The sequence below is a fragment of the Vicugna pacos genome, chromosome 4 (assembly GCF_048564905.1).
Source record: "Vicugna pacos chromosome 4, VicPac4, whole genome shotgun sequence".
Classification (NCBI taxonomy): domain Eukaryota; kingdom Metazoa; phylum Chordata; class Mammalia; order Artiodactyla; family Camelidae; genus Vicugna; species Vicugna pacos.
Genome location: NC_132990.1, coordinates 41,748,347 through 41,761,050, shown reverse-complemented (window position 1 = coordinate 41,761,050; position 12,704 = coordinate 41,748,347). Strand labels below are relative to the sequence as shown.

Genomic DNA, 12,704 nt, shown 5'->3' with positions numbered 1-12,704 from the left:
GTTTTTTTTTTTTCAGTTTGAATTTGCAACTTAAATGTCACATTACCATAGGTTTTGGCTTTCTCTTTTCTATGTAGTTCAAAAAGGAAAATCATACACCAGTGCTCCCGTTAAATCCTCCTTCAATGAGTACCCCTTGAACACGTCGCACTTGTTCAGGGATCAAATGTCTGGGTGGGTATGATTGCAGTTAAGAACAAAAGAGAAAGGAAAGACTAAAGTGAAGTCTTAGAGTGGCATTTGCAAAAGATGTACAACATGTATAATTTTTTAAGCAATGTACCAAATTTTCCTGTAACAGATTTCTTTTTCCAAGTTATTCCCTGGTAGAAGAACAATATGAGAAAAAGGGGACATAACTTGACACTTCAGACATGAAATCTATCTACATATGAAACACTCATAAAATTTATTTACAGATTATTTGGAAAATATAAGTAGAGGAGAATCTCTTATAACGTTGTTGCTTATATCCCACATTAGCTTTACAGAGGGGTCACTTTTTAAAGGTCTGATTCACCCTGTGTTTTTATTTGAATCTACAGAATTTCCTTAGGGCTTAACTGTGTCACATAAAAGTCTACAAACTATGTTTGCTCGTCCTTTCTAGCTCTTTATCAGAGTTCATTACTATTTCATCACTATTTTGAAAATTAACAAATACTAATTTAGTACTGTAAAAGATGTTTTAAGAGTCTTTGGATGTTGTCCTTGATCTTAGGGGTCAAACAACTTTATAGGGTAATTAAGTCAGTACATACATTCACAGTCATTCACTTATTCATTAATTTAACAACTATTTATTGGGCACCTCCTGCATGCCAGGTTTCGGTCTCTCTCTCTCTCTCTCTCTCTCTCTCTCTCTCTCGCACGCGTACACACGTGACAAGCTAGAGATACTGCATATGTTTCTAGATTGTTCAAATGGGAGAGGAGCTGGGAAAGCGAAGATCTGGAAATGGGCAGTTGGGATATTAAGAGTCAGTAACCATTCACCTAGAGATTATTATGTGTGGACAAATTGGAGCTTGCAGGGAAATCCAAGAAGTAAAGTACACCCTGTTACTGAAGAGAGACTGAGAGACACCTCTATACGGAGCATCTGGGGTTGGTTTGTTCTGCTGTTCAGCAGCATGGCCAGGGAATGGCTGGATGTGGAGCAAAGCAGAGTTGCGACAAGCTAGGACCTGCTGGGCTTCTCGGCATCTTTCTGAGACAGGAGGGAAGGGGGCAGGGCACAACCACTGAAGGAATGACACAGCCATTGAGGACAGGACAAACCGGTTAGAACCAAGATAGTGGAAGATTCGACTTCCAGTAGACCTTGAGCCTCATGGCACACCCACAGACACCATGACAGTTCCTAGGCTGACTGAAAGGTCCAAATGTGGGCAGGCCCAACTCCTGGAAATCCCCGCCCCTTCCCCAGAATAGCGGAAAAAATCCTCCTCCTCATTAGCATATGAAATCACCAAGCCCATAAAAACTAACAACCTCATGCCTCATAGTGGCTCTCTCTCTTGCCTTCTGAGACAGCCCACACTCTATGGTATGTGTATCTCTCTAAACAAACTTGCTGTCACTTTACTACACCTTGCTCTTGAATTCCTTCCTATGTGAGGCAAGAACGTATTCTCCGGCAACACTTCCACAACAGTGTCTGGTTGCGAAAAAGACCTTCTGAGACTAACGACAGCTGCTTCCGTTGGCCTCCTAAATCTCATGCAAGTTTCTCCTTTGACCAACTCTCACCAGCTACCAAGAGAGAAAGCAATCCCAGTTCCTCACCCAACCAAGGTGACTACAGCACAGCCCAGCATAACAATGGTCAATTCAGAAATAGTTGCCACTTCTTGAATGCTTAAGGACTTACAGCACATATAATGAGGTTACAAGAGGAAAAGGTACAGTGAGTCTCAGTGAAAAGACAGAGCTGTGTAGAACTAAGGGGGAAAGACTGTTGGAGGGACTCGTGGACCTGTAGTTTAGAGAAAGGGAATAATAGGAGATGAAGAACACAGTGATTCATGTAAAATATATGTTGAGTCAAACACCGAGGTCACATGAACTAGATGACTTTATCCCTATTTTTCATCAAGAGAACTGAGGGTAGAGAGGCAAGGTGAATTGCCCAAATACCAGAGCCAGAATTTTCACTCAGATTTAATGAATCAATGTCCTGTGCCCTCCTGTGTACTGCTGCTACATTCTGAGTGGCCTCTTGATTGAAGGTCTTCCTTTGTTCAATAAGCATTTTTTGAATAGCTACTCTGTGCATAACCAGACAGTTGATTCTGGGAATAGAAAAAACAAGAATATTCTCTACCCTGGGGAGCATAGGACTTTGAGAAGGAGACATACACTAAGTTCATGTATAAGAAAGCCAGTCTCCTTTAAGGGCCATGGTAGCAGGACAAATAAGTTCAGTGGCAGCTCAGGCAGGGAAGAGGACAATTCTGACTGGCAGCAAGAGAGGGCCTCACAAGGGCATAGTGGAGTAGCACTTGAGAGCAGGGTTATTAGAGTCAGACTACTGGGGTCCAGATCCCAGTGACACCACTTAATATAGCTGTCTCTCCTTAGATAGTTTATTTACCCTCCCCTGCTTCACTTACTGAAGTTATAAAGTGGTGATGATAGTAACAGAATCTGTCCCTGGAGTAGAAATAAATATTAGCTGAGTTAATAGTTTTAAAGTGCTAAAGTAGTGCTTAGCACATCCTAGTAGTAAGAACCAGAATTTTCAAAAATTAAGATTGTAGCATTTAGTTTCCATTTAGAATAAAGGAATAGAAATGAAGGGAAAGAATAAGAGAATAAAAGATTGTGGGTGTGGAGAATTACAAACAGCAAACTATATAAACCTAAGACCAAGGCTAAAGACAGAGACACAGAAAGCATGTGGCCAGTGAGTAGCCACAGAAAGTAAGTTAAACTGCAAAATACGTGTTTGTAGCGGGATGGAGGGAGAGGGAGAGGGAGAGGGAGAAGAATGGGGAGATGGAACTCTTTGAAACTAGCTACATGAAACTAGCATGAAGGAATTTAGAGAGGCTGAGCTATTCAGGACCTAAGACAGAGACTCATGATAAGGACAAGAACACAACTGGATGGAAAACTTTCCAAAGGAGAAAATGATTGGAGGTACAACCCATTAAGGATGAAGATAATCAGGATTAAAGCCAGGGATTCTTAGGCAGGGCTCTGGCATATAGCCTTTGACTGTGATGGGCACACTGGGCAGTAGAGGAAAGCTAAGAGATTGTGGAAAAGATACACACCTATGGGGAACTCAAGACATTTGGTTCCAGGTGCTCTCAAGAGTGAGATGGGGAGCAGAGAAAGAAGAGAAGCCAGAAGTGGAGGAGAATGGACTTTATCCAGCCTATAAGTGATAGAACAAGCCAAGGAGAGCAGAACTGTGGGAGAAGACCAGGGATCTTTAAGGGCAAAGGAAACGTACTTCCGATAAGAATATCCTTGACGAAAGATTAGAAAAAGAGCTTTCTCTGAACTCCAAAAAGATTTAGTGCAAATCAAAATAACTTTTAACACCTGTTGTGATTAGAACATTTCAAATGAATGGAAGATACAGTGGAAGATACAAATGTTTTCTTTTAAAAAATTCTTAAAACTGAGTAATATTGAAAATGCTGCTTATAAGCAATTTGAAGGATGTTATTAAAGTGGAACTTAAAAAGAAATTTATAGTCTTAAATGCTTATATTAAAAATAAGAAAAGATGAACATTAATGAGCCAAGTATTCAACTTAGGAAGTAAAAATAATAAAACTACCACCAAAAAAGTAGAACAAAGAAGATAATAAATATAAGAGCATATTAATGAAGCAGAGAAGACAGATACACCAAAGAAAACCAACAAAGCTAATAGATCTTTGACAAGAATAGATTTTTGAAAAGTACAATAAGGTTAACTGACATCTGGTAAGAGTAATCAAGAAAAAACGGGAATACAAAATAATAATAATAAGAATAAAAGGACCATAACTGTATAGGGAATAGAACTTAAAAAATAAGAAAATAATATTATGAACAATTTTATAGAAATAAAGTTTAAAAATTTTGGCATAATGGACAAATTTTGGGAAAAATATGCTTTACATAAAGGATTAAAAGAAATACAAAATGCAACTGTTGATTGATCATTAAAAAACAGAAGCAAAAATTTAAAGTTTTCTTGGAAAGTTATACTGGCAAGCTTTAACAAACATCGTAGTGTTAATAATTACAAACATACACAAATGTTCCCAGAGACCAAAAAAAGAGAAAAAATTCTCTAATTTCATGAAGTTTTCATAAGGTTGATATGATATCCAGACAGAAGGACAAGAAATGAAAATTATAGGTCAATTACACTTATGAATGTAGAAGAAATAAAAATACTCACAAATAAAATTCAGAAATAAATAAAAATGATAATAAATAATGACTGAGCTGGTTTTACTTCAGGAATGTGATTGGTTCAAAGTTAGAAAAATTCTGTAATTCATCAAATTGGCAGATTAAAGAAGGAAAACTGTCTGAGAACCCCAGTTTTACCCTTTGCCAATAATCAGCTGGAAAACTGGGAACAGAGGGGAATTTTCTAAATTGAAAAAGAGTAACTACAAATATTTACAGCAAAGATCATGCTTGATGATCAAAAGGTGAAAGAATTCTTAAGATCAGGAACAAAGGAGGGCTGTCCACTATCACCAATTTTAGTAAATCTGAACACAGTGAGAGAGAGAGACAAAAAGAAGCAGATGCATAAAAAGAAAAGGCACATCTGTGCTTAAGTTCTGACGGCATAACTGTTTATCTAGAAAACCAAAACAGACCGATTAGTAGAATCAATAAGGGAGTTTAGCAAAGTTAACAGATCAAAGATTAATGTGTGAAAATCTATGACATTCTTAACTTTTAACAAAGAGTTAGAAAATGGACTAAAAAAGGTACAACTTTGAAAAAGAACAAAATGCAAATGCTTAGGAAGAAACTGAATCAAAATGTTTCTTAAAAGCAATAAAATAAAATCTAAAATTTTACATTATATTTTAAATATGTAAGTTAAGAGAAATATTACATTCATTTGTAGGAAGACTCAATTATCCCAAACTCAGTATAGACAGTTGATGTAATTCTAATCATAATTTGAAAAGATTTATCTTGGAACTTGACAACTGATTTTATAACTTATAAAAATCTCATTTGAATAGCTAAATCAATTTTGAGCAAGAACCAGATGGAGGAACTTGTCCTACAAGATTACCAAGATTCTATTACAAAGTTATAATAATTTATATCATGTCATATTGGTTCAAGGGAAGACAAAAATAGACCAACTAGGTCTGATAAAGGATCTAGAAAGAGATCTACGTATATATGTAAACTTGCTATATGACAGAGTGGGTACTGCAGATTATTGGGTAAAAACTGATCATTGCATAACTTGTACTGAGAAAATCGATCATCCATAAGGAGAAACACAAAATAAAAAACAAACGAAAGAGAAATCGAGTCCTAACTCATACGCTGCCCAAAATATAATCTAGACGGCTCAAGGATTTTAATGTGAAAGCCAAAGTTTAATGCTTATAGAGCAAATGTGTGAGCATATATTTGTGACCTTGGTGTAGGAAAGGATTTCTTAAACAAGACCTCCAAACTGGAAAACACAAATTAAAAAATCCAAAGAATCCAACAGAAAAATAAAGTATGTATATGTAGCTATAAACATAGAAATAAAAGCATTGATTAGAATAAATGTATAAAGAAAAGCTTAAACTCAGTGGTATTCAAGTATGTAAAACAAAATTATAACACAATACCATTTCATACTCATCACACTGGTAAAATTCAGCCCTGACAATCTCATGATGGGAATGAGTAATGACAAGAACTCTCACTACAACAACTTACAATTGGGTAACATGACATTACACAATAATGAAGTTGTACATACCCTAGAACTAGTAAGGGTGTATATTTATACCCTAAAGAACTCTTGCATATTTGTTTCAATAGATATGAACAGAAAATTCATCATAACCAAAACAACGAGAAAGAACTCAAATGTCCACAGAGTAAAACACAATGTTTTAGTATATTATTTATACAACCTAATACTATGTGACAATAAGAAAGAATGAAATAAAATCTTTCACAGTGACAGAGTAAGGAGTTTGGTGGGCCCTATCCCCAGTAAAACAATGATTTAACTAGTGAAAATTATAAAACACCAAATTTAAAGTCCTTGGAAATTGTCTTAGTACGTAAAGCAAACGAGGAAATATTCAAGAAAAGCGACTGAATCTTGGTAAGAATTCAGCAACACATAAAAAGGATCATATACTACTACCAAATGAGATTTACCCCAGGAATATAAGGTTGACTCAATGTACAAAAATTAATGTAATATACCACCTTATTAGACTAAAGAAAAACAACATGGATGTTGGAAAAAACATTTGAGAAAAGTCCAAATTAGGAATAGAAAGGAATTTTTTTAACCTGATAAAGACCATGAAGATCATATATGAAAACCTTACAACTAGTATTATGTTTAATGGTGAAAAACTGAATGTTTTTCCTCTAAGATCAAGAATAAGATGAGGGTATCCATTCTTGCCGTTTTTATTCAACATTGTGCAGTACTGCAAGTTCTAGTCAGAACAATTAAGCAAGTAAAAGAAATAAAAACCTCCAGATTAGAGAGGAAGAAATTAAATTATTTCTATTTCAGATGACACAATCTTATTTCCCCCTGCATTTAGAAAAGCCTAAGGAATCCACTATAAAACTATTAGAACTAATAACATAAGCTAAGCAAGACTGCAGGATACAGAATTTATGTAAGAAATCAATTGTATTTCTATACACAAACAATGAACATGCTGAAAATGAGATTATGAAAATGTGCAAGATGTGTGCTCTGAAATCTTAAAGAAGGCCTTCATGAATGGAAAGATATCCCATGCTCATGAACTCTTTTTAAAGAGTTAAATCTTTTTTTGTTTTGTTTTGTTTGTTTGTTGTTTTTAAGGAAAAGCTCTAGCTAGTTTTATTAAAGAAAAGCTTTTCATGATTTACTTTTCACCAATCTGTTCTGGCATGCTTCTAATGATACCAGAATGACAGCCAGTGCACACACTCTATAGTTCTTTCAACACACTGTGCCCATTTCAATATTGCCACCCTAATGATGGATGCCAGTTTTGGCCAACATGGCATAATACTTACTCTATTTCAGATTTCCTCATGACTGGGCAGCTGTTGGCAAGGAAGACCAACTTTGCTTGGCCTTGTCTGATCATTTGCAGACTCTGCTCATGCCCCAGCATGCACTTTCCACTTTTCATAATCAGCTGGAGCCTAGCGACGTTTTTGTCTTCTTTGAGGCCACCATCTTCCTGCATTAGGTGAGGGATGGTCCCCAACCAAGAGCAGCTGCAAAGGCAGTTGGGGAGCAAGAAAGGAAGCAGTTTTAACATTTTTAAGATGGCAATACTCCCCAAATTGATCTACCAATTTGATATAATCTTTTTTTCAGAAATTGAAAAGCTAAGCCTAAAATTCATATGAAAATGTAAGGGAATGAGACTAGCCAAAGCAATATGAAAAAGAACAAAGTTGAAGTCACACTTCCCAATTTCAAAACTTACTACAAACAACAGTAATTCAGACAGTGCGGCACTGACATAAGGATAGGTATACAGATCAATGGATTAGACTTTAGAGTCCAGAAATAAGCCCTCGTTTTCATGGTCAATTGATTTTTGATAAGGGTGTCAAGACAGTTCAGTAAGGGAAAGAATAGTCTTTTCAATAAATGGTGTTGGGACAAGTGGAAATCCATATGCCAGGCTGTGAAGTTGGACCTCTAACACCATGTATAAAGTTTAACTCAAAATGGATCAAAGATATAAATGTAAAAGCTAACACTATAAACTCTTAGGACAAAATATAGGAAGAAATCTTTGTGACTTTGGATTAGGTACAGCTTTGTAAATACAATACTAAAAGCACAAAGCTGCAAAAGAAAAAATAGATATATTGTAATTCAGTTAAATTTTAAAAAATTGTGTTTCAAATGATACCATAAAGAAAATGGAAAGAAAAGCTCCCAGAATGGGAGAAAACATATACAACCCATTCAATCTGGTAAGAAACTTATATACAAAATATACAAAGAACTCATACAAGTCAAGAGTAAACAGACAAATAATTTAGTTTAAAATGGGCAATAATTTGAATAAATACTTCTCAAAGAAGTTACAAAAATGGCCAGTAAGCACATGAAAATATATTCAACATCATGTCATTAGGGAAATGTGAATCAAAACTGCAATGAGATATCACTTTACACCAACTAGGATGGCTATACTAATAACATATAAAAGCAAAATCAGTGTTGGCAAGGATGTGGAGAAACTGGAACCTTCCATGCATTGCTGGTGAAAATGTAAAACAGTTGAGAGCTATTTACTACTCATCACTTTGAAGATGTCTTACTTTGACTTCTGACTTTCATTTTTACTGATGTTAGGACTGCTGTTCAACTGATTATTTTACTTGTTCAGCTAATGGGTCTTTTATCTTGATAGCTATTATGATTCTTCTCTTTATATTTTACAGTTTTTTGTTATGATTTGGATTTGGTTTTTCCTTTATGGATCTGCTGTGAGTTTCCATCTAAAAATTATATTCTTCTTTGAGTTAGTTTCCTTTTAATTCTATATTATCTCTTCACTAGTGCCCTCCATTTTTTTCCTTTTTTGAAATTCAGATATATTTTAAAGCTTCTTATTAGTTACTTTATACTCTTTCATAATTTCCATTTCTTTATCTCTTTTGACTTTGTTCAACCCATATATTGAGTGTTTTTTTTAAAATTTTCAAAGTCCATGATCTTCATTTCTAGAAGTTCTATTTGTTAAAAAAAACAAAAACAAAATAAAGCTGCAAAGTTTCTATTTCTTCATTTATCTCTTTGAATATTCTATTTATAAACACATGTATAACTGTATTTTTTAATTTTTTAAAATTTTTAATTGAAGTATAGTTGATTTACAATATTATACTGGTTTCAGGTGTACAATATAGTGATTAAATTTTTAATAGATTATAATCCATTTAAAGTTATTATAAAATATTGTGTTGTACAATATATCCTGTAGCTAATTTATTTTATACCTAGTAGTTTGTGCCTCTTAATCCCCTTCCCCTATTTTGTCAAGTGCTTTTTCTGTATCTACTGAGATGATCATTTGATTTTTATCCTTCCTTTTGTTAATGTAGTGTGTCATATTGATTGATTTGTTGATACTGAGCCATCCTTTCATCCCTGGAATAAATCCCACTTGATCATGGTGTATGTTCCTTTTTACATACTGTTGGAGTCAGTCTGTTAGTATTTTGTCGAGGATTTTTGCATCTATACTCATCAAATATATTGGCCTGTAATTTTCTTTTTTGTAGTGTTTTCTTGTCTGGTTTTAGGATCAGGGTAATGGTGGCCTCTTAGAATGATTTTGGGAGTGTTCCCTCCTCTGCAATTTTTTTTTTTAAGTTTAAGAAGGATAGGTATTAGTTCTTCTTTATGTGTTTGGTAGAATTCCCCTGTGAATCCGTCCAGTCCTGGACTTCTGTGTGCTGGGAGTTTATTACAAATTCAGTTTCACTCCTAGCAATCAGTCTGTTCAGACTGTCTATTCTTCCTGGTCCAGCCTTAGAAGATTCTATCTTTTTAGAAATTTATTCATTTCTTCTAGCTTGTCCAATTTGTTTGCAAATATTATATCCTCTTCTTGTATTGAGCCCTTTATCATTATATAATGACCTCTTTGTCTTTTGTTATAGATTTTGTATTAAATTCTCTTTTGTCTGATGTGAACACTGTTACCCCCACTTATCATTGTGTTTTGCATGAAATCAAAATTTTTCACCCCCTAAGTTTCAGTCTTTTGTGTTTCATTATCCCTTGAGTCTCCTGTAAGCTGCATACAGACAGGGTCTTATTTTTATTAGCCAGTCAACTACCCTGTCTTTTGATTGGAGCATTTAGTCCATTAACATTTAAAGTGATTATTGATAGGTATGTACTTATTACCATTTTGTAACTTGTTCTCTGATTTTGTAGTTCTTCTCTGTTCTTTATTCTTCTTTTAGTTCCTTCCTTTGTGGTTTGATGATTTGCTTTAGTGGTAGGCTTGTGTTCCTTTCTCCAGTTTTTGTGTATCTACTGTAGGTTTCTGATTTCTGGTTACCATGGTGATCATATATGTTAACCTATAACTATATATACTTGTTTAAACTGAAAGTTATTTAAGTTCAAACACACTATAAAAAATCTTTATTTGTTTGGTCCCCTCCTCTCATTTTGTGTTTTTAATGTCATATTTTTATCTTCATATTTGCCCCTTCACTGTTTTTTGTAGTTATAGTTGATATAACATTTAAAAAATTTTTAACCTTTGTACTAGTTTAAGTGGTTTATCCACAGCCTTCACTATGTATTTGTCTCCACTGGTGGGATTTTTTTCCTTTTCTATAGATTCTTATTTCTCGTTGTAACCTTTTCTTTTCCACTTAGAGAAGACCCTTTCACATCTCTTTTAGTTTTTGCTTGTCTGATAAGTTCTTTACCTTCCCCTTCAATTCTAAATAATAATCTTGCTGGGTAGAGTATCCTGGGTTTAGATTTTTTCCTTTTGAGCACTTTAATTATATCATGCCACTCCCTTCTGGCCTGCAAAGTTTCTGTAGAAAAATTAGCTAAAGCCTTATGGGGGTTCCCTTGCATATGACTCCTTCATTTTTCTCTTGCTGCTTTCAAAAGTCTCTCTTTTAACTTTAACATTTTAATTATGATAGATCTCGGTGTGGATCTGTTTGGATTCATCTTGTTTGAGACCCTCTTAGCTTCCTATACCTGGATTGCTATTTCCTTCTTCAGGTTTGGGAAGTTTTCAGTCGTAATTTCATCAAATACATTTTGACCCTTTCTCCCCCTTCTCCTTCTGGGACCCTATAATGTGAATGTTAGTAGGCTTGATGTTGCCTCAGACGTCCCTCACACAGTTCCCATTTTTAAATTTACTTTTCTTTTTGCTGTTCTGATTGGGTAATTTTTATTATTCTATCTTTCAGATTGCTTATGTGTTCTTCTACATCACCTAGTCTGCTGTTAATTCCTTCTAGTGTTTTTTCTTTTTTCATTACAGTTATTGTATTCTTCAGTTCTGACTGGTTCTATTTTATATTCTCTTGTTCCTTGTTAAAATTCTCCTTGTGTTCATCTATTCTCTTCCCTAACTCAGGTAGTATTCTTATTACTAATGCTTTGAACTCTTTATGTGGCAAATTAATTATTTGTTTCATTAGTTGTTTTTTTGAGGGGTTTTCTCTTGTTTTTTCATTGAAACAAATTCCTCTGTCTTCTCCTTTTGCTTAACTTTTTCTATTTCTATGAAATTAGTTGAAACAATTACCTATTGTGGTCTTGAAGTTGTGTCATTGTGTGGGAGTGTCCCTGTGCAGTCTGTGTGTCCAGTGGCCTTGGTGGGAGAGCTGGATCCGACGTGAGCATGAGTTACATCTTTCCTCCAAGGTGTGCTGGCAGCTATCACCTTGTAGGAGGTGGGGTTGGAGATAGAGTGGCTAGGGCCAGAGGCAGGTGTGAGTGGTGTTCAGTGGCTAACACTCCCCCACTGGGGGCAGGGTCGGGTCCCAAGTTGCTAGAGTAAAAGCCCTTAGGTTTGGGTCCTATCTGGCTCCATTCCCTCTGAATGTGTGTTCTACCCTCTCCTGTCACCAGCACCCTTGTCCCAGAGGGGGGCACTGCTGGAGCAAGAGGGGCTGAAGCAGTGCCCAGTGTGCATTGGGGTGCAGGCTGTGACAGTCCCAGCACCAGTCAGAGTTCCAGACCCCTCGTGACCCACTGCCTCCTTAGGCACCAGCAGTGGCTACCCTCTCCTCATTCAGATACCATTTAGCCAGAGTTTCAATCTGCTTACTCCACATTGTGTCAGTGGTAAGCAAGCACGTGTGTGCTCTTCAAGAGTGGAGTCTACGTTTCTTACAACCCTGCTGTCTGTCCCACTCGTTTTCAAACCATCTCAGGGACTTGCCCTCCCAGTGTCAAAGCCTAGGTCTGGGCACCCAATATGTGGTTCCCACCACTCGCTCCCCACAGAGGATCTCTGAGCCCACTTATTTCTCCTCCTCTTCTGTGTCCCCTCCAGGAACAGGGACACTATTCCTGACCTGATAACTTTTCTTCCATTCCTACCTGATTCCCATGTGGATCATTCTTATAGCCACCCAAAATATGTTTATTGATTGCCAATAAGGACCAGTAAGTAGAGACAGAGAATGAAAATAAACAAATAAAAGTACTGTCCTCAGAGATATGTCCCCCTCTAATATATACTATAGATGTAGATACACAGAGGACCTAGCTGTGGAGGTCGCTCAGATGGTGATATGTTATGGGGAAATACAAAGCCAGGTAAAAGGGATGTGGAGTATCAGGGACTGAGAATTGCTGACACTGTAGATGAGGTGGTCAGAGAAGGCTCTATGAAAAAGCATCACTGAAGCAGGGACCAGAAGGAAGAAAAGTAGCAGATCAGGTGGTGAATCCTGTAGAAAAAGTAGGGTAGCTGGGAAGTATTAAGCTAGGGAGACACCTGTAAAACATG

General features: G+C 36.1%; 1 pseudogene; it reads right to left on the bottom strand.

Moving 5' to 3' along the window:
- Positions 1–7,088: 7,088 nt before the first annotated feature.
- On the bottom strand, positions 7,089–11,220 carry LOC107034060 (large ribosomal subunit protein eL30-like; annotated as a pseudogene).
- Between the last annotated feature and the right edge of the window lie 1,484 nt (positions 11,221–12,704).